This window comes from Carcharodon carcharias, chromosome 17 (assembly GCF_017639515.1).
Source record: "Carcharodon carcharias isolate sCarCar2 chromosome 17, sCarCar2.pri, whole genome shotgun sequence".
Classification (NCBI taxonomy): domain Eukaryota; kingdom Metazoa; phylum Chordata; class Chondrichthyes; order Lamniformes; family Lamnidae; genus Carcharodon; species Carcharodon carcharias.
This window is the reverse complement of record NC_054483.1, coordinates 82,008,565-82,029,112: the sequence shown is the minus strand read 5'-3', so window position 1 is coordinate 82,029,112 and position 20,548 is coordinate 82,008,565.

The following is a 20,548-nucleotide window of genomic DNA, read 5'->3' as shown; positions in this document are numbered from 1 at the left end:
GATAATATAAACATTTGGATAATATGGCCAGTAAAAATGTTCGCATGTATTTGTTACAGTCAGGTGAGAAGCGGTAGAATGGCTTCCCCCTTTTCCCACTCCTCGTTTGACTACAAGTTTTTTTTAAATTAGAGTGCATGTGCTAACAGTGAGTGTTTAAGTGCTTTAGTGCTATGACTGTAAAAGACACAGGCATGTTTCCTTTTAGATTTTTAAAACGAAAGAGAATAATATTTATTGTACTTAACACCAAGTCTAAATAAAAATGATAAAAAACCCCTCTGACTCTGATGCAGACATGCATTCAAGAATTCACGCACACACTTAAGTCACAAAATGAGAGGATAGATTAAGCAGTTTCTAAAAGCCAAAAAAATGTCAGTTATACACAAGATTTAGTAGATTGATGCCTTGGATGGTTTCAGACTGGGCTCAAAGGTCTTTCTGAATTCTGTGACGGGACAATTTAAAGATGTTTCTATTTGGTCTGGAAACAGCAGCTGCTGGGTTGGTTTCTAAATGTTGCTGCAGTATTAGGTGGTCAAACAAAAGGCAGGGCTCAAGCTTGCAGGATGGACAGAGAGATGGAGAAAGAATGCACATTCAGGCTCCACCTTTTTCTGTTTTCTGCTTCTTCTTTTCTGTGGCCTGGAGAAAAGCAGTTTCTTAAAGCAAATAAGAGGGTTAGTTGTCTCATCACTTGATCCCCTCTGACCAACTGACCAGTTACCCAAAAATGGTCATAGCAAGTTGATCCCAAGTCCATGGTTTAAATTATGTTATCTCTGGAAGAGACCCCTTCTCAGCTAGAGCTTAATGTCCAAAGTGATTGCCTGTAATGGCTTGTTCCCCACTCAGTTGAATATATAGGTGATTGACTGGATGTTTGTGAATGGGTCAGGTGATGTGCTCATTCACATTCTTCTAAGGTGATTGTCTTTGGTGGGTTGTTCTAGACAACCTGACTCCATTTTAATGGCTTTGGAATTTGTAAGGTACAGTTATACAAATATTCTGCATCTTAGAAGTTGCTGTTTTAAGTCACTGAAATGCTGTTATCTTAAGTTATCTTCAGTGTAAAGCATGGCTTTATAACACATTGTAAACAATTAAGGATGCTATTTTACACTTGTTATGTAACATGATGACCAAAACCATGTCAGCCACAACAAATTCACAGTACCATCTGTTTTATGACTTTTCTCAGGCTACATGGTAGACTTACTCAAGTTCCTTTAATCACAGGAAAGTCTCAATATGGGTTAAACTGGTGTCAGCTGAGATACATCCAGTTTTCCCTTACGGTTCAGATCTTGTAGGCATATAATGGGAAAGCTTCATCTGGCTGAAGCCAAGCAAATAGAATGCTTAAAGGGACTTCTCCAGGAACAGAAATACACATTATTGGTCTATAACTGTCACATTTGATGCCTGGGTCTTTTCTTTAAAGCACCTTTCTTTCATATGACAACTTTCTTCCATTCTGATGGCATAGTCCCAGAAGTCCAAACTTTAATAGTTTATATAGCGCAGAACTTGTGGGCTCAATGCCCCAGTTCAAAACTTCAAGAGTTGTATGGTTAAGTCCAGAATATGTCCCATCTACTGAGCTTCAGTCACTCATAATGATTCACCATTGCTCCGAGGAATAGGGCTTCACCAGTGGGTGATCTATAGTGTGGAGTATATTTGCTCTCTGCCTATTGTATGAGTTTCGTTGAGAATTCAACTGTCCCTAGCAGACACATATGTAGACTCAAAGGCTAGCTGAACAGATGAAGTTTGCAGCTATGGAATTGTTGACTGGACATTGTTGAAGTGTTGCAAGTGATTCAGTGATCTATTGAAATTTGACCTCATTGCATCAAACTCGCAACTCTCAATGTCACAAAAAGTGCCAAAGAAATGTGAGACAAGATTGATGACCCAGGCGTTGGTCATGACCAAATACTAACTTTCACAGCAAGGCATATAGTAGCCTCACAGCAGAGTCTCTGGTCATTTGCATTGATCACTGCATTGCCAATGGCCCCCAGCACCAGGATCCCAGTGGCTCAATGCTGGACCTTGAAATTTGCACAGAAGGATAAGCCCAGCTGGGCTATGAAAGACCAATGACGTGGTGTATGTCTGTATTCACATGAGAATCGAGCTCACAATGTTGGGGAGCAGAAATGAACTGGGGGAGGATTGCTATTGCTAGCTGTAACAATGCTGATGGAGGAGGAGGGAATGGGATTAGGAGGGGTTTCAGCGTGGCCGTCTGTCATTGAGGGTGAGGTGGCAGTGGAGTCCATAGAGATTGAGTTGCTTCATGGACTGGTCTACTAAACCTTATGAGGAGAAGTATCTAAGGCGCACATGTGGCCAATGATGAACTCATGGAGCTCCAGATGCATGACAGGCTGGAGGAGTTGGTGGAAAGTACAGAGCCCTGACATCACTCTTGTCCCCTTCACAGTTCAAGAAGCAGATGCAGCAACAACGAGGGAACAGCAATCACTTGAGACTTCAGAGGAGGAGCAACCATCTGAAGAGGCATTGTCACGTTATTCTAGTGCACCCTCCACTAGCCGCATATCAGTGGGCATTAGTGCATGTTTAGAAAGGGTAGCATCGGCTGCTGAACATGGCAAGGTAGATGTGGCCAGCTAATGGAGGCGGTGACAGCTATGGCCATTCTGCATTGGAGGAAAGACAAAGCACCCAGCAGTGCTCAGCTTCAAGCAGATGTCGGGACTTGGGAGTTATCACCAAAGGAGCAGCAGCGTGAAATATGTGGACATCTGTCAGAGTTCCCAGAAGTTATTCACACTCATGCACAGACAATCAAGGCGTCTTTCTATGTCAGAATGCTGCCATGTCTCTGGCTGATAAGCACATAGCCTCCTCCTTTGAGAGAGTGGTGAGCCTCAGGAAGAGCCACATGCAGCAAACCACATGATCCGCATACCATTGCCTCATCCATGAGGCTGTACAGCAATGTGTAGGCGAGGTGGGCCTGTGATACATGGACCCCTCGCCAGGGTCTCAACCACTCCAGCAGCACAAGGAAGCATATACAGGCCTTGAAAGTGTTAGGAGTGAATGCCTGAAGCCCCTCCTGGCTGCTCTCGGTGTTCCTGGTGTTGTAGGTAGCTCCTCAGGGCCCCTTTTGATGGTGACATGTCACTTCATTAAGCAGCAATGGCAGCGGTGTTCCTGCACAGAGACTGGTACCAGAACTGTCAAGGCATCAACCACCCAGAGGACAAACATGGCAGTCAACTAAAGCACTGAAACAACAGGTTTCCACTTTGTAGGTCATTTGGGCATGAATCTGTTGGAACATGGCTATCTTATTACGGACTGTTGGAGATCTTGAGTCAATTCCCTAAGCACGTACTTTTCTCCATGGAATTGATAAAATTCTCCTCGGCTGCTTCCTCATTGTATTCAATATCTATCCTATTCCAGGCCGCAGTACCTGCGATGGTACTAATACCTATCCATTCCCATCATCCTCTTTTCCTTCTTTGCCTTTTCTCAATTCTAGTCATCACCGGCATGCTCTCTAAATCCCATGACCCTCACTTATTCTGGGCGTAGTTTATAGTCAGAAAATCCTTTACTACCTTCCTCACCAACCCTTGGGTACAGTCCTGGGGAAAGGAGAATGTCTTCAAAGTTTGGTACAATAGGCACGATCTCATATCTCACATCCCTGTATAAATGTTTGTATGTACCGATAACGACTAGCCCATTTACTGGTCTTTCAGTCAACTGTGTGCATGATAGCCAGCATTGATTTCCCCCGTCTTTTTCCTCAGCTTTTTTCTCTCTACCTATCACTTCTACATGCATGAGCTGTCTTCCTTTCCTCCCCCTCCAGGACATGCTACCATCCCTTTTACCAATCTTCAGCTAATTTAGGATCATGACAGTGTCTCCGACCTTATATACACAAGGACGTAATTTCTGATCAAAATATTATTTAAATTGGGTCTTTTTTCTTCCCCAGATTTTGAGCCAACATACTGATTCATTTAATTGGTGTACTTTACCAACTGTTTTAACCATTTGGAGCTACAGGGTTCATGTGTCAAAGGGCTCATGCCTGTCTGTCAAGTGGCCTGGTATCCCAGTCATTTCCTGGTATGGAGAGACTCCTGTTGTTTTATTGGGTATTGATCTCATTGCCATTAAACACATTGGCAGCATGTTAACCAATTGAGTGAGGTGATCTGTACACAGTTTTTACAATACAGTTTTGAGAGTCCTATTTCCTTTTCCACTATTCTGAAGACTTAGAGATGTGCAATTTGTGCTTAATCACCATGATTTATTGCCATTGAATAAAAGTTTTCTTGTAAAATGTGACCTCTGATCGATACCTACCTGTAATGGCAATTCCCATCTAGATATCATCTCGTCCAATAAGATCCTGGCTGCTGTAAGCACAGTATTGGCTTTACGAGGGAAAGCCTCTATCCATATGGTGAACTGATCCAACACTACCAAGGCATAGGTGTAGTTCCCTAGGGACTGTGGTAGTGGGCCAATAAAATCAATTTGTAGGTGAGTCCAAGGTCATTTGGGAGGGGGAGAACTCCTCAGGATGGACTGAATTTTATGAGGGGAAGGGTTATGCTGGAGACAGGCTAAGCTTTATGCGGCACACAAATCATCACATCAGTCATCTTCTGCAGGGTCACATAGGCTGAGTGGAAGCCTCTGATTGGGTGAGAGTGAAAAAGGAAAATTAGTTCCTCCCCTGCTATTGGCGAGGTGTGTACTGTTCTGAATGGTGGATGAAATTACTTCAGCTGTCAAGCCTTTCTACACAAAGGGTGACATTAGAGGTCACATGATGATAGAAAGCCACTTGCACAAAGGCACTTCTCTGAACATTCCCCTTTTCACAAAAAGAGAAAACAACCTGCATACATAATCATTTGCAATTGCAAGTCATGCACATACATGTCTACAATGAAAATCATCACGCATGTACAGAAAACTAATTTTTCATTCTAGTCTGTCCCATTTTCACCTGTCCCTGCACACAAATTGCACACATAATCTTTAAAGCGTTCAGGTCTTCTAATGGTACATGGGCGGGTTGTTATTGGCTGTTCATCTGGTGTCCGCCTCTCTGGGCAGTGTCGTTGCTGTGGTAATTGTTGCTGCTGATCCGTTTCCTTTGTTGGAGAATGGTTGACCTCTGGGACTAATGGTTGTTCATTTCCTTGTGCGGTTGACGAAATCACATCCTCCTCATCACTTGCCTATTGTGAAACAGCAGCTTCTCCAATTGCACGTATATATCTGCGGCTACAACAATATATCTGGTCATTCAATTTCACTGTATACAGTTTCTCTCCACAGATCCCAAGTTGCCAAGTGCGCTGACTTTTGCTGAGAATGTTGACCGGCCCCCACAAACTCTCAGCTCTGGAAATGATCTGGTAGCTTTGTCAAAGTGAAATTTGGCTTTCTGTCATTTTAGTTAAATTTTGTCAAACACTCCTGTTACTACATCCGGCTTCAGTAGTGTTTTAGCTATTGGAAAAGTAGTTTGGGTGTGGTTTGACTTTAGTCACTGGAATGGACTACTTTCCATGCCTTAAGTTGATGTGTTTCTCCACTCTAGAATTGCCTTGTAAACACCTGTTCTGGATATACTCAATTTTTTGATGATCCTTTTGGCAATTTTCACTGCTGCCTCAGCCTTTCCATTTTACTGGGGATAGTGTGGAGATGATGTGTAGTGCTGAATTTCCCAATAATTTATGAAAAATTCTTCACTCATGAACAGAGGGCCGTTGTCACTCAAAATCAGGAATGTCATAATTGTATTGTCTAGAGTTTAGAAGAAAGAGAGATGATCTCATTGAAGCTTGCAATTCTTAAGGGGTTAGACAGGGTAGAAAGAATGCTTCCCCTAAAACCAGGGGACACAGTCTCAGAATAAGGGACAAGCCATTTAGGACTGAGATGAGGAGGAATTTCTTCACTCAGAGGTTAGTGAATTTTTGAAATTCTCACACCGGAGGGCTGTGGAAGCTCAGTCACTGAATATGTTCAAGATAGAGGTCAATAAATTTCTAGATACTAATAACATCAAGGGATATGTGGATAGCGCAGGAAAATGGCATTGAAGTAGACCCGATCTGCCATGATCTAGTTGAATGGTGGAGCAGGCTCGAGCGTCTGAATGGCCTACTCCTGTTCCTTTGTTCCTATAATGACTAAAGTGTACTTTCAGGCCTTCTACAATCTCACTGGTAGTTGTTGACATCAGCTAGTCTAACCCCCCAGTAGTCCGAATGGTAGTCAACTGTGACGAGATAATCAGTTCCAGTGAGAGTGAAGAGGCCTACTCCAAGCTTCATCTATGGGATGTCATGAGTCATAAGCAGCTCTTTAGCTTGCTTAGCGTGGTGTTCATTATAAGCCATGCACTGGCTCATATGGTCCTTGATCTCATTGCTCATGTTTGGCCAGTAGTGCATTTCTCTTACCTTTCTCAGACTGGGCTCAATTCCTTGATGGCTTGCATGGATGCACTTCAGCATCTTTTTTCTCATCTCCTTAAGGATAATGACTCTAATTCCTTTGTACAATTGGGCAATCACTTCATCTCTTTATGCCCAATACTCTCTTATAGCAACAGGTGTGTCCTTGATGGTTTCAGGCCATAGTGTCATCACTACTTTCTGCAGCATTGGAGACTTGCATCTTGTGTAGTTTGCTGGATCTGAGAAAGACACTTGGCCATCAGATTCAATGTCTCCCCTGCATTGATGACTTCCAGAGTATATCGCGCTGTTGCTTCTCAGTGATTCTGGAAGATTTCACACTCTGTACTAGCATCATCAACTTTCTTCAAAGTGAGTTGAATTCTCGACAGCACATCAGCGATGTATATCCACTTCATCTGCTTGTACTTCACATCCAAATGATGCCTCTGCAAATGAAGTAACATCCTATGCAGACGCTTTGGAGCAATAGAAGCAGTTTGAGAAAGATACTTTGAAGTAGCTTGTGGTCAGAGTCTACCATCACTTTGTCTCTCCCAAACAGGTACTGATTAAAAAGCACACCAGCAAAGACAATAGCCAGGCACTCTTTCTCAATCTGTGTGTGGTGCCCTTCAGTTTGCATTAACGCTCTGGATGCAGAAGCAATTAATTGTCCTTGTTGCATGAGGGTTAATCCAAGTCATTTTCTTTATTCTTTCACGGGATGTAGATGTTGCTTTCATGGCCAGAATTTTTATTGCCCATCCCTAATTGCCCTTGAGAAGGTGGTCTTGAACTGCTGCAGCCCGTGTGGTCTAGGTACACCCACACTGCTGTTAGGGAGGGGAGTTCCAAGATTTTGATCCAGTGAAAGTGAAGGAATGGGAATATAATTCCAAATTAGGATGGTGTGTGGCTTGGAGGGGAACTTGCAGACGGTGGTGTTCCTATGCATCTGCTGCCCTTGTTCTTCTTGGTGGTAGAGATGCTATCAAAGGAGTCTTGATGAGTTGCTGCAGTGCATCTTGCACATGGTACACACTGCTGCCCCTCTGTATTTGTAGTGGAGTGAGTGGAAATAGAAGGTGGTGGATGGGTGCCAATCAAGCAGGCCGTTTTGTCCTGGTTGGTATTGAGCTTTTTGAGTATTCTTGGAGCTGCACTCATCAAGGCAAGTGGAGAATATTCCATCAAACGTCTGACTTGTACCTTGTACTTGGTGGACAGGCTTTGGGAGTCGGGAGGTGAGTTACTCGCCTCACGATTCCCAGCCTCTGACCCTGCTCTTGGACTGCAGTATTTTTTTGGCTGGTCCAGTTTAGTTTCTGGTAAATGGTAACCCCCAGAATGTTGATCGCGGGGGATTCAGCGATGATAATGCCATTTAATGTCAAAGGGAGATGGCTGGATTCTATTTTGTTAGAGATTGTCATTACCTGGCACTTGCGTGATGTAAATGTTACTTGCTACTTATCAGCCCAAGAATGAATGTTGTCCAGCTCTTGCTGCATGTAGGCATGGACTGCTTCAGTTAAATGAGGAGTCGCAAATGGTGCTGAACATTGTGCAATCATCAGCAAACATCCCCACTTCTAACCTTATGATGGAAGGAAGGTCACTGATAAAGCAGCTGAAGGTTGGGTCTAGGGCACCGCCCTGAGGAACTCCTGCAGTGATGTCCTGGGATTGATTTCATTGACCTCCAACAACCACAACCATCTTCCATTGTGCTACATATGAGTATGACCCCAACCTGGGGAGAATTTTCCCCCTGGTTCCCATTGATTTCAGTTTTGCTAGGGCTCCTTGATGCCACACATGATCAATTGCTGCCTTGGTGTCAAAAGCAGTCACTCTCATCTCACCTCTGGGGAACAGCTCTTTGTCCACATTTGGACTAAGACTGAAATAAGGTCAGGAGCTGAGTGGCCCTGGCAGAACCCAAACTGAGGGTCAGTGAACAGGTTTTGCTGACCAGGTGCCATTTGATATCACTGTCAATGACCCCTTTCCTTGCTGCTGTTTGCGAGTAAACTGATGGGTGGTAATTGGCTGGGTTGGATTTGTCCTGCTTTTTTGTAGACAGGACATATTGGACAATTTTTTACATTGCTGGTTAGTTGCTAGTGTTGTAGCTGTACTGGAACAGGTTGGCTAGGGGCGCGCCAAGTTCTGGAGCACAGGCCTTTAGTACTATCGCCAGATGTTTTCAGGGCCCATAGCCTTTGCAGTATCCAGTGCCTTCAGCCATTTCTTGATATATCATGGAGTGAATCGAATTGACTAAAGACTGGCATCTGTGGTACTGGGGGCCACAGGAGGAGGCTGAGATGGATCATCCACTTAGCACTACTGGCTGAAGATTGTTGCAAATGTTTCAGCCTTATCTTTTGTATTGATGTGCTGGGCTCCCCCATCATTGAAGACGGGAACAAAAACAGAATTACCTGGAAAAACTCAGCAGGTCTGGCAGCATCGGCGGAGAAGAAACGGGATATTTGTGGAGTCTCCTCCTCCAGTGAGTTGTTTACTTGTCCACCACTAGTCACGACTGGATGTGGCAAGACTGCAGAGCTTAGATCTGACCCATTGGAATTGCTCAGCTCTGTCTATTGCATGCTGTTTTTGCTGTTTGGCATGCAAGTAGTCCTGTGTTGTAGCTTCACCAAGTTGACACCTCATTTTTAAGTATGCTGCTGGCATGCCCTCCTGCACTCATCATTGAAACAGGGTCGATCCCCTGGCTCAATGGTAATGATAGAGTGGGGGATATGCCGGGCCATGAGGTTACAGATTGCAGCTATATAGCATTCTGCTGCTGCTGATGGCCCACAGCACCACATGGAGGCCCAGTGTTGGAATTGCTAGATATGTTCAAAATCTACGCCATCTAGCACAATGATAGTGCAACACAATACGATGGTGGGTATCCTCAATAGGGAAGACAGGACTTCATCTCCACAAGGATGATCACTCCTACCAATACTGTCATGGACAGATGCACCTATGAGAAATAGGTTGGTGAGGATGAGGTCAACTAGGCTTTTCCTTCTTATTGGTCCCTCACCACCTGTCGCAGACTCAGTCTAGCAGCTATGTCCTTTAGGACTTAGTCAGCTCAGTCAGTAGTGGTGCTACCAAGCCACTCTTGGTGATGGATGTTAAAGTCCCCCACCCAGAGTACATTCTGTGCCTTTGTCATCTTCAGTGCTTCCCCCAAGTGGTGTTTAACATGGAGGATTCGTCATCCATGGGGAACCTTAGGTGGTAATCGGAAGGAGGTTTCCTTGCCATGAGACTTCATGGAGTCCAGAGTTGAGGTTGAGAACTCCCAGGGCAACTCTCTCCTGACTGTATATAACTGCAGTCACCTCTGGTGGGCCTGTCTTGTTGGTGGGTCAGGACATTCCTAGGGGTGGTAATGGTGGTGGCTGGGACATTGTCAGTAATGTATGATTCCAGAGTATGACTATGTCAGACTGTTGCTTGACTAGTCTGTGGGACAGCTCTCCCAGTTTTGGCACAAGCCCCCAGACATTAGTAAGGAGGATTTTGCAGGGTTGACAGCCTGGGGTTGCCATTTCAGTGCCTAAGTCGCTGCTGGATGATCTGTCCGGTTTCCTTCCTTTTTGTAGGCTTTGTAGCGGTTTGATGCAACTGAGTGGCTTGCCAGGCCATTTCAGAGGGCATTTAAGAATCAACCACATTGTTGTGGGTCTGGCGTTACATGTAGGCCAGACCAGGTAAACACTGCAGATTTCCTCCCCTCAAAGGCATTACTGAACCAGATGGGTTTTTATGACAATGGTTCAATAATTTCATGGTCACTATTACTGACAATAACTTTTTTTAAAATTTCAGATTTATTAACTGAATTTAAATTCCAGCAGCTTCCATGGTGGGATTCAAACCCAAATTCCCAGGGAATTAGTCTGAGCCTCTGAATTACTAGTCCGATGACATTACCAATATGCCACTGCCTCCCCCTAATCAAATTGCAGGGTGGATTCATCGTTGACATTGTAGTACCTCACTGGTATTGTCGTCACTAGTTGTTCGATTTGAGTGAAAGCTGCTTCTTGTTCTGTGCCCCATTACCACTGAATGTCCTTTGCAGTGAGCTTGAGTAGAGGTTCACACTCTGATGACAAATTTGTCAAGAATTTTGTTAGATAGTTTACAAATCCAACAAATCATTGCACTGCCTTTACATCTTCTGGGTGCTGCATCTCTTCTACAGCTCTCACCTTATCAGGAGTAGTGCAAACTCATTTTGCTGTCAGTTCATGACCTACATACTTCGGTCATCTTCAGTTGCAGTGCTTTCTTGTTCAGCTTTAGGTTCATCTGGCAAGCTCTCTCTAGCAGTCTCACTACATTCTAATTGTGCTCTAAGATGGCTTCTTTCATCGTATCTCAAATCCATAAACTAGTAGATCACCCATGATTGTTTCCACGCCTGGAAGGTCATGACCATCTTGTGCTGTCAGCATTGACACTCTCCCTGAGCGGTAGAAATGCTGAGTGGCATGCGCAACCATCTGCACCTTCTAAATGACGTTCAGAATGTAGTCAGGAAACTGCTGCTTTCATCCAATTTCACTTGCCAGTATCCATCTTTTCCATCTAGGGGAGTAAAAACCTTGTTGGCCTTGGCAAGTTGCAGCAAAATTTCTTCAGTGGTTGGCATGGAGTAGTGAGATCTCTTTATAGCTTTATTGAGGTCAATGCACATTCTCAGCTTTTGAAGATTTTTCACTGCTACCATGCTGATAATCCAGTCTCTTGGAATTGTCACTTTCTTGATTACTCCCACCTTTTCAAGTTTCTCTATCTTGTCTTTCAGGCTGGACTTGAGGGCAGCTGGACCTCTCTTTGGAATATGCTGAATTGGTCTTACACTGTCATCTACTTCAAGATGATATTCACCAGGAAGGCATCCAAGACCTGTGAAAACATCTTTGTAATTTTTTAGGATCTGTTCAGCAGTCAATGGCTTTTTGTGCTGTGAAAACACTGCAAACCTGTTCTGGTACATGGAGGGTTATCAGTCTAAGCTTTTGATGTGTTTTAGCTGAGATGAGTGGATTTTGCTTACTCTCTACTATTAGCAACTGCATCTTCTTTCTTTCCCTTGCATTGGGCTCTGAGCTTAGTTTGTCCTCTTGGAGTGAGCATTGTTCCATCATATAGTCTCAACTTTACCTTCAACGGTTTAATTTTTGGGTCACCGTCTTGAACAACTTCACAGAGATCTGCAAAGCTCATGATATAGCACATAGCAGCGGTGCTTATCTGCACTTCATATTACCTAGACGCTGTCCTTCTGCAGTCATCATTCCAACAGTCACAAACCATTTTTACCTGAGACTTGATAATGCCAACTTGTTCTAGAGTATAGAGTGACTTATCAGAAGCATTGTCCAACACCTCTCCAGCAACCATATTTATAACTTACCCCGTCGGTCCTCTCATTAATACTGTCCAGCTGATCATTAACAACCTCAGAATTTCTGCACATGTCAATATCTTTCTTGAGAGTACGTTTCTCTTCTTTCAGCAATATCACGGCGGGATCTCTTGTTCCAAAGACAATCTGGTGTCAACCTTCAGCTGCCCAAATGCAGAAGATTCAGCTAGACGTCTCAACACAGTCATATCCTGATCAATGCTCTCCTTCTCTCTCTGAGTTCTGATGTTAAACATAAAGCATTCATAAATAACATTAATAGAATGAAATGGCTACCTCCCTAACTGCCAGCTTCTGAGTTCCTTTACTGTGAGGATTTCTTTTATGTGCTGCCTCCTTCCCAATATAATAAGGTTGGCTCCGGTTCTTCAAAGCAACGTATAACATTTGAAACCAGGCCCCAAGAACTAGGGTAAAAGCAAAAAACTGCAGATGCTGAAAATCTGAAATCAAAACAGAAAGTGCTGGAAAAACTCAGCAGGCCTGGCAGTATCTGGAGAGAGAAATAAAGTTAACATTTCAAGTCCATATGACTCTTCTTCAGAGCTAAAGAAGAGCCATATGGACTTGAAATGTTCCTAAGATTCCCCTACCATTAGGACTAGTCATTAACATAGGCAACAGCAATTTGCAGCTAATAGTATCCACATTAAAACCCTTAAACAATGTGCAACCTTTGCCTGCTGCTGCATAGCATTCAGGATGTGGGGTGTGAATGATGGTAACAGAAGAACCAGTATCAGTTAGCATATTCTGCAGCCAGCCCCCTTGCTAGATAACAGGGATCACCAGCCTCCTGTTCCAATCTCTTCATCCAGATCCAGCAAGGTGGTCTTCTAACGTATTGAGGTTGGTTTGGGTTCTACCCTAGGGATGTATTTAGGAGGTGGTCCCCCTTCCTGTCCCTGCCTTGGGGCCTGGCAATCCTTGGGCATGTGGCCGTTCTTCCCACAATTATAGCAAGGATACAAGGAGCTTTTACTTGAGTGCTGAGGACCTTGCACCAAGCTACCAATTACCTCAGTGCAGGAGCCTTCTGCTTTAGTGACATCAGACCCTCCTTCACCATCGCCCATACCTTGCAGATATTAGCTTCCACCTCCACATACCATAGGTTAGCTGCCCCAACCACAAGCTGAATTCGAGCCAGAAATAGTCTTAAACTGCTCCTGATCCTTCCTGGCCAGAGTATCCACTGGTGGTTGGTGCTGGGTGCATTCATGCGGATCATTCAAACAATCAATGAAAGCTGCTGGCTGCTGTTTAGTTTGGCTGAATAAAGTCTTTAAGTTTAAGTTTTTAATTCTAGTGTACACAGCATCCATCTCATAAACGGTGCCAGGTAAACAACTTCTCAGGGGCTTGCACACATTGCCAGGAGGATAGCTTAAGATAAAAAAAAAAACAAAAAAACTGCGGATGCTGGAAATCCAAAACAAAAACAGAATTACCTGGAAAAACTCAGCAGGTCTGGCAGCATCGGCGGAGAAGAAAAGAGTTGACGTTTCGAGTCCTCATGACCCTTCGACAGAACTTGAGTTCGAGTCCAGGAAAGAGCTGAAATATAAGCTGGTTTAAGGTGTGTGTGTGGGCTTAAGATCATTGTTCTCGAGCTCTGGGTGAGCTCTTCTAAATCTGCCACCTCTTGGATTAATGCTACTACTCCTGCAAAAGGTGTATGCTGGCCCTAATAATAATTCTTGTATATTGTCAATGAGCAACTTCTCTAACTTCCCTCTCTAAGCTGCCGCTTTGTCTTATAAGCCATTCTTACTGTTCCCAGATTTCTAACTGATCATTGTTCTCGAGCTCTGGGTGAGCTCTTCTAAATCTGCCACCTCTTGGATTAATGCTACTACTCCTGCAAAAGGTGTATGCTGGCCCTAATAATAATTCTTGTATATTGTCAATGAGCAACTTCTCTAACTTCCCTCTCTAAGCTGCCGCTTTGTCTTATAAGCCATTCTTACTGTTCCCAGATTTCTAACTGCTTCTTTGATTGCCAATGTGTCTCACCAAGTTACTACACTCACACCGTAATGATGGTATCCCCTCCCAGATCGCAAGTTGGCCAAGCAATGTGCCCAAAAAGATAGTCTATGTTGTCTTTTAACAAGTTTCTTCATGGTTTCCAAGGCTCTAGGCAATTTGGGTGTGATAAATAAGTCAACAGTAAGGCCATCAAATTGTAGCAAAGTGAAAGAAAGATTTATTAACTATAAAATGTGACCTAATAAACTAGGCTATAATCAGCACAGCTTAACAGGTTATTTAACTGCTTTGTCATCCAGGACAAAGCAACCTGTTTGGATTGATCCACCACTTTAAACATTCACTCCCTCCACCACCAATGCACAGTGGCAACAGTGTGTAACATATACAAGATGCACTGCAGCAACTTATCAAGGATCCTTCGACAACACCTTCCAAACCCGCGACCTCTACCATCAAGAAGGACAAGAGCAGTAGATGCCTGGGAACACAACCACCCGTAAGTCCCCCTCCAAGTCACACTTCATCCTGACTTGGAACTATATTCACTGTTGCTTGGTCATAATCCTGGAACTCCTTTCCTAACAGTGCTGTGGGTGTACCTACATGACATGGACTGCAGTGGTTCCAGAAGGCAGCCAACCACCATCTTCTCAAGGACACTTAGGGATGGGTAATAAATGCTGACCTATCCAGCGAAGCCAACATCCTATGAACAAATAAATTTTAAAAATTCCCCATTTTGGCTATAGACAATGGAGCCTGCAAAAAAAAGGACAGGATTTGTCTTGTAAGGTTCTCAAACATCTCCTTCTTGGACTTCGCTTTGGTGCAAACTTCTGAGAACTGCTCAGGCTTCTGTAGTTCTCATATCCTTGGCAGGGGCAATCCCTTCACTTTGGATTTTTCTTCTCTCCACTGCAACAAACATGGTATCGTCCTCCTTTCTTATACTCTGAACAGTTAATTGCCACCCTCCTTTACAAACCATTTGAGCCAATTGACCAGTTATTAATGCAGGTAATTGATCTTTAATTGGTCCCTGGCATCTGGCATCAGCTACCAATCTACAACATTCCTAAGTAAGAGAATTCTCACACATCCAGGCACCTTATCTGTTATGCGCTGGTTTTGACTAATTCAGTGCAGTTTCATGCAGTTAAAGGCAATTCTGCAAGCTAAGGTTACAAAGGTTCATTTAGGATCTAAACTATGGTACCTGAGGTTAAGACATGTGTTAAAACTGCTGAATTTGAATTCATGGTGTGATTCCTCTACAAACGTGATTCTAAAACATGATTTTCTCACAACTGCAAAGGCTATGGGCCCTGACAATATTCCAGTAATCGTACCGAAGACGTGCTCCAGAACTTGCCCGGCCCCAGCCAAACTGTTCCAGTGCAGCTACAACACTGACATCTATCTGGCAACAGGGAAAATTGCCCAGAGATGTTCTGTACATAGAAAGCAGGACAAATCCAACCCAGCCAATTACCATCCCATCAGTCTACTCTCGATCATCAGTAAAGTGATGGAAGGGGTCAACAGCAGTGCTATTAAGTGGCACTTGCTTAGCAATAACCTGCTCACATGCTCAGTTTGGGTTCCGCCAGAGTCCCTGTCGCTTGCTATTTCTACACTCCACCCTGGTCTCATGCCCACATGTCCGTCCTTGGCCTACTGCATTGTTCCAGCGAAGCTCAATGTAAACTGGAGGAACAGCACCTCATCTTCCGACTAGGCACTTTACAGTCTTCTGGACTGAATATTGAGTTCAACAATTTTAGATCATGAACTCTCTCCTCCATCCCCACCCCCTTTCCGATCTCCCCCCCTTTTTTTCCAATAATTTATGTAGATTTTTCTTTTCCCACCTATTTCCATTATTTTTAAACGTATTTCCATCCATTGTTTTATCTCTTACCTTTTAGCCTTTGTCGATTCCTTCACCCCACTCCACCCCCACTAGGACTATCGGTACCTTGCTTATCCTGCTTTCTACCCTTACTTAGCACATTCCTTAGATAATATCACCACCTTCAACACCTCTTTGTCCTTTTGTCTATGACATCTTTTGGCTATCACTGGCCCTCTATTAGCTCTACTTGTCCCACCCCCCCTTAAACCAGCTTATATTTCACTCTCTTCTATTTTTACTTAGTTCTGTTGAAGAGTCATACAGACTCAAAACGTTAACTGTGTTCCTCTCTGCAGATGCTGCCAGACCTGCTGAGTTTTTCCAGGTATTTTTATTTTTGTTTTACTAAGCTTCTGACCTTGATTCAAATATGGACAAAAGAGCTGAACTCCAGAGGTGAGGTGAAATTGACTACCCTTGACATCAAGGCAGCATTTGACCGAGTGTGGCATCAAGGAGCCCTAGCAAAACTAGAGTCAATGGAAATCAGGGGAAAAACTTTCTGGAGTCATACCTAGCACAAAGGAAGATGGTTGTGGTTGTTGGAGGTCAATCATCTCAGTTCCAGGACATTAATGTAGGAGCTCCTCAGGGTAGTGTCCTAGGCCCAATCACCTTCAGCTGCTTCATCAATGACCTTCCTTCCACCCTAAGGTCAGAAGTGAGGATGTTGGCTGATAATTGCACAATCTTGAGCATCATTTGCTCAGGTACCGAAGCAGTCCAAGTCCAAATGCAGCAAGATCTGGACAATATCCAGGCTTGGGCTGACAAGTGGCAAGTAACATTCACGGCACACAATTGCCAGGCAATGATCATCTCCAACAATAGAGAATCTAACCATCACCCCTTGACATTCAATGGCATTACCATCACTGAATCCCCCGCTATCATAATCCTGAGGGTTACCATTGACCAGGAACTGAACTGGACTAGCCATATAAATACTGTGGCCACAAGAGCAGGTCAGAGGCTAGGAATCCTGTGGCGAGTAACTCACCTCCTGACTTCCCAAGACCTGCCCACCATCTACAAAGCACAAGTCAGGAGTGTGATGGAATACTCTCCACCTGCCTGGATGAGTGTAGCTCCAACAATGCTCAAGATGCTTGACACCATCCAGAACAAAGTAGATTTGATTAAATGATTAAACAAACTTTGTCATGACTCACTGGGGATAGTGCACTGAAATGTCAAGCCCTACTGTTCCCCGAGCCATGACAAATTTGAGAAAGTTTAATCAGACCACCAAATTGCCCCAATTTTACCTAGGTGTGTAATTTTATTTAATTTAGATTAACAGAACACCAGCACCAGGTTTGTAAACTTAATAAGTAAATAACTGTCTATTAAACAAATTGTTTTTAACCAATGACAAAAGAAAGAAATATGAACTACTAACTCTTAACTCTATAACTTTATCACTTTTTCACTCCAATGCGCAAACACACACACATAAGACACACAGAACAAGGATTTTAAGGGTGAGGTAAAAACACTTTGATAGCACCAATCCGGAGTACAGGATTAGATGAGTCGATCAATTCCTTAACTTTGGCTCGGATTTCTGCACATTTTACAATTGGGGCTTGTGTTAGAGACTGTTTGCTCTGCAAATTCGTCTTACTGTTTGTTTTTGAGTGAAGACTTCAACCTCAGCTTCAGTGCGAGCTGACTGTGCTAACTTGTTTAACTCTGGATCTCAATTAAGGAAGACATACCAAACACTTCCTTTGAATTATCCTAATACTTAAATAAAGTTTTAGCTAATCTAACATCTGCTCGTGGTATTACATTGTCCTCAGGTAATTGACTTTGTTTAGCTATTGCTCTAGTCACCACACACAATGGAAAAATACCAGGAACTTGTTCTTGTAACTGCTCTGTATCTTTAGCCTCTTTTGGACATTCTGTGATTATGGGTGACGCTATGACCTTCATTCCTGCCAAATCACTCCCCAGGAGTAGATCCACTCCAATCACAGGTAATTTCTTAACCACTCCTACAACGACCGATCCAACGACCAACAAATCACAATCCAGTTGCACCTTGTACAATGGAACTGGGATATACTCTCCACTTATCCCGTTTACCAATACTTTAGCTTTCATTGAGCTCTTTGGAGGGCAAACTAGGTCATTCTCCAGCAAAAGAGTTTGAGTAGCTCCCATGTCCCTGAATGTAGTTATGGGTTTACCTGCATCATTTGATGAAAAAAGGTTATCTTCTCTTTAGACAAAAACCCTTCATTTCTCTCATCTACCTTATTCACTTCATTTAATTTGATTAACTTGATTGGCACCCTTTCCACAAATATTCACTCTATGAGATGCATTGCAGAAACTCCCCAAGACCCTTTAGGCAGCACCTTCCAAACCCACAACACTACCATCTAGAAGGACAAAGGCAGCAGATACATAGGAGCACCACCAGCTGCAAGTTCCCCTCCAAGCCACTCAACATCCTGACTTGGAAATATATCACTGTTCCTTCAATGTTGCTCGGTCAACATCCTGGAACTCCTTCGCTAACAGCACTGTGGGTGTACCTACACCACGTGGATTGCAGCAGTTCAAGAAGGCAGCTCACCACCACCTTCTCAAGGGCAATTAGGATCAGCAATAAATGCTGGCAATGAATTTTTTTTTAAATTCAGCTGCGTGCACTAGGACAACACAACTTAAGAATACCGCCTAGCTGCACTTGGGTCTCACTATAGTTTATTCTGTAAGCAAGGATTGATATGTTAAATGAAAGGTGATGCTTTATCTTTAGCTAAGGTCTCTGAAGCATTGGGCCACCACCAGCTAGTGAGCTCTTCAGAAGTGGGTAAGGAGAAGGTCTGCACAGAATGAGTGCAATGCTGAATGTGTGCTTTGGCGTCCTGCCGTGACAGGCCAACTGAAATGGTGAGGGAATTCAAGGAAAGGCCAAGAAGTCTGTATGAAGGAGAAAAGTGAAATGCTTGCATCGGTTTTTAAGGTAGGTTCAAGAAAATTGTGTCTGAATGAGAGACTTGCATGTACTTCTGGCTCCCATTTCAATGCCCTCAGGTGCATTTCCATTGGATACCTGGTCTGGACCCACCTTCAAATCCTCAGAGGAGGAAGGTGTGTGCTCAAGGAGATTCTCCACTTCCAAGGCTAGTCCCCTTTGGAACACCAGGTTGTGCAGAGCACAACATGCCACCACAATATGAGACTCTTAATGGTGTAAACTGCAGAACTCATCCAGATCTATCTAGGAACCGGAACCTCATTTTCAGTTGGCTTATGGCCTGCTTAGCGGTTGCCCTTGTAGTCGTGTGGCAGCACTTGTAAGTGTCCTCTGCCTTTATGTTGGCATGCTACACAGACATCTGGCGCCATGTATTCAGAGTGTAGCCTTTGTTGCCCAGTATCCAACCGCAGAGGCATTTGAGTAGCCTGAAAAGTTGAGATACCTGGGACTGTCTCAGGATGTAAGAATCATGACAGCTTCTTGGGAACCTTGCACACACCTACAAGATTCAATTATGATGGTCACATACCAGTTGTGTATTCAGGCCCCTGGCTGCTTTGTGAGAATCTTGATGACAAATGCATACAGTTTATTACCCCTTGCGCTTGTGGGAATCCATCAACAGTTCCGAATCCAACCATAATCTTGACCTGACTGTCCTAATATGTGCTAAAGTGTATGTATTGGTCTGCCCGCTGGAACAAGGCATCCTTGACACTGACTGGAAGATCCCATAGATGTCTCCAGATGTCTCTGGAATGTTGTTGAGGCATAAAAATTGTGGGCCATGGTTACTCTCACTGTCACAGGTAATGGATGGTCACCACATCCCAGTAGCCTCAAATTCTTTTCTAGCATTTCTCATAGCTCCAACACCACTTACCTGGACAGCTGCTGTTTTCTATCAACACAGATGCTGCAACATTTCCATGCCATAGAGTCATTACGGCACAGAAGGAAGCCTTCTGAGTCTTTGCCAGTAGGCCCTTTCGGCTGGATAGTGTCTTCTGTGATAATGAGTCTCCAACCATTGCTTTCTCCGTCCTCCTCATCCATGTCCCTTTTCATCTTCATAAGCCTGCTGCTCCTCTGGGTGTTTCAACCCCACTCCCTGTGACTGTACCTGCCTGTGTGTCTCTCTCTCTCTCTCATTCACCTCCTCACTGAAGGAGTCAAAATCTGAGTACATGAGATGATTGCTGATTGCTGAGCTCATATTTGAAAGCCTCTTGTGGGCAGTTAGTTATTCCACCCTGACCTGACCTTCTTGAAAATGGTTTGGCAGCGGGATGGCACTGGCAAACTGGCATGCCAGCCGGCAACATGAAATTCCAGGTCCACCCACCTCCTGCCCCACCCCCATCAACCTTCAAGAACCCTGTTCAAATATCTGCTGAGACAATTAAAACTGTGTTGTGACCAACTACTGATTATATCCCATTGTGGGGAGGAGGTCACTCCAGGACTACTGTACTGCTGTGCTGTTTTGAAGTACCTGGGTTTTGGCTCTGCCAACCAATTATATTATTGATCTTAGGTAACTTCGGTACTCCTAGTTGTGTATTTGAAATCTGGAAATTAGAAACTCTGCCTGGGTAGCTTTTTCAGGAACTTGGTCTGGAAACTCTTAAACTTAGTGATGGGTTTTCAAATAAGTCAAAATCTTC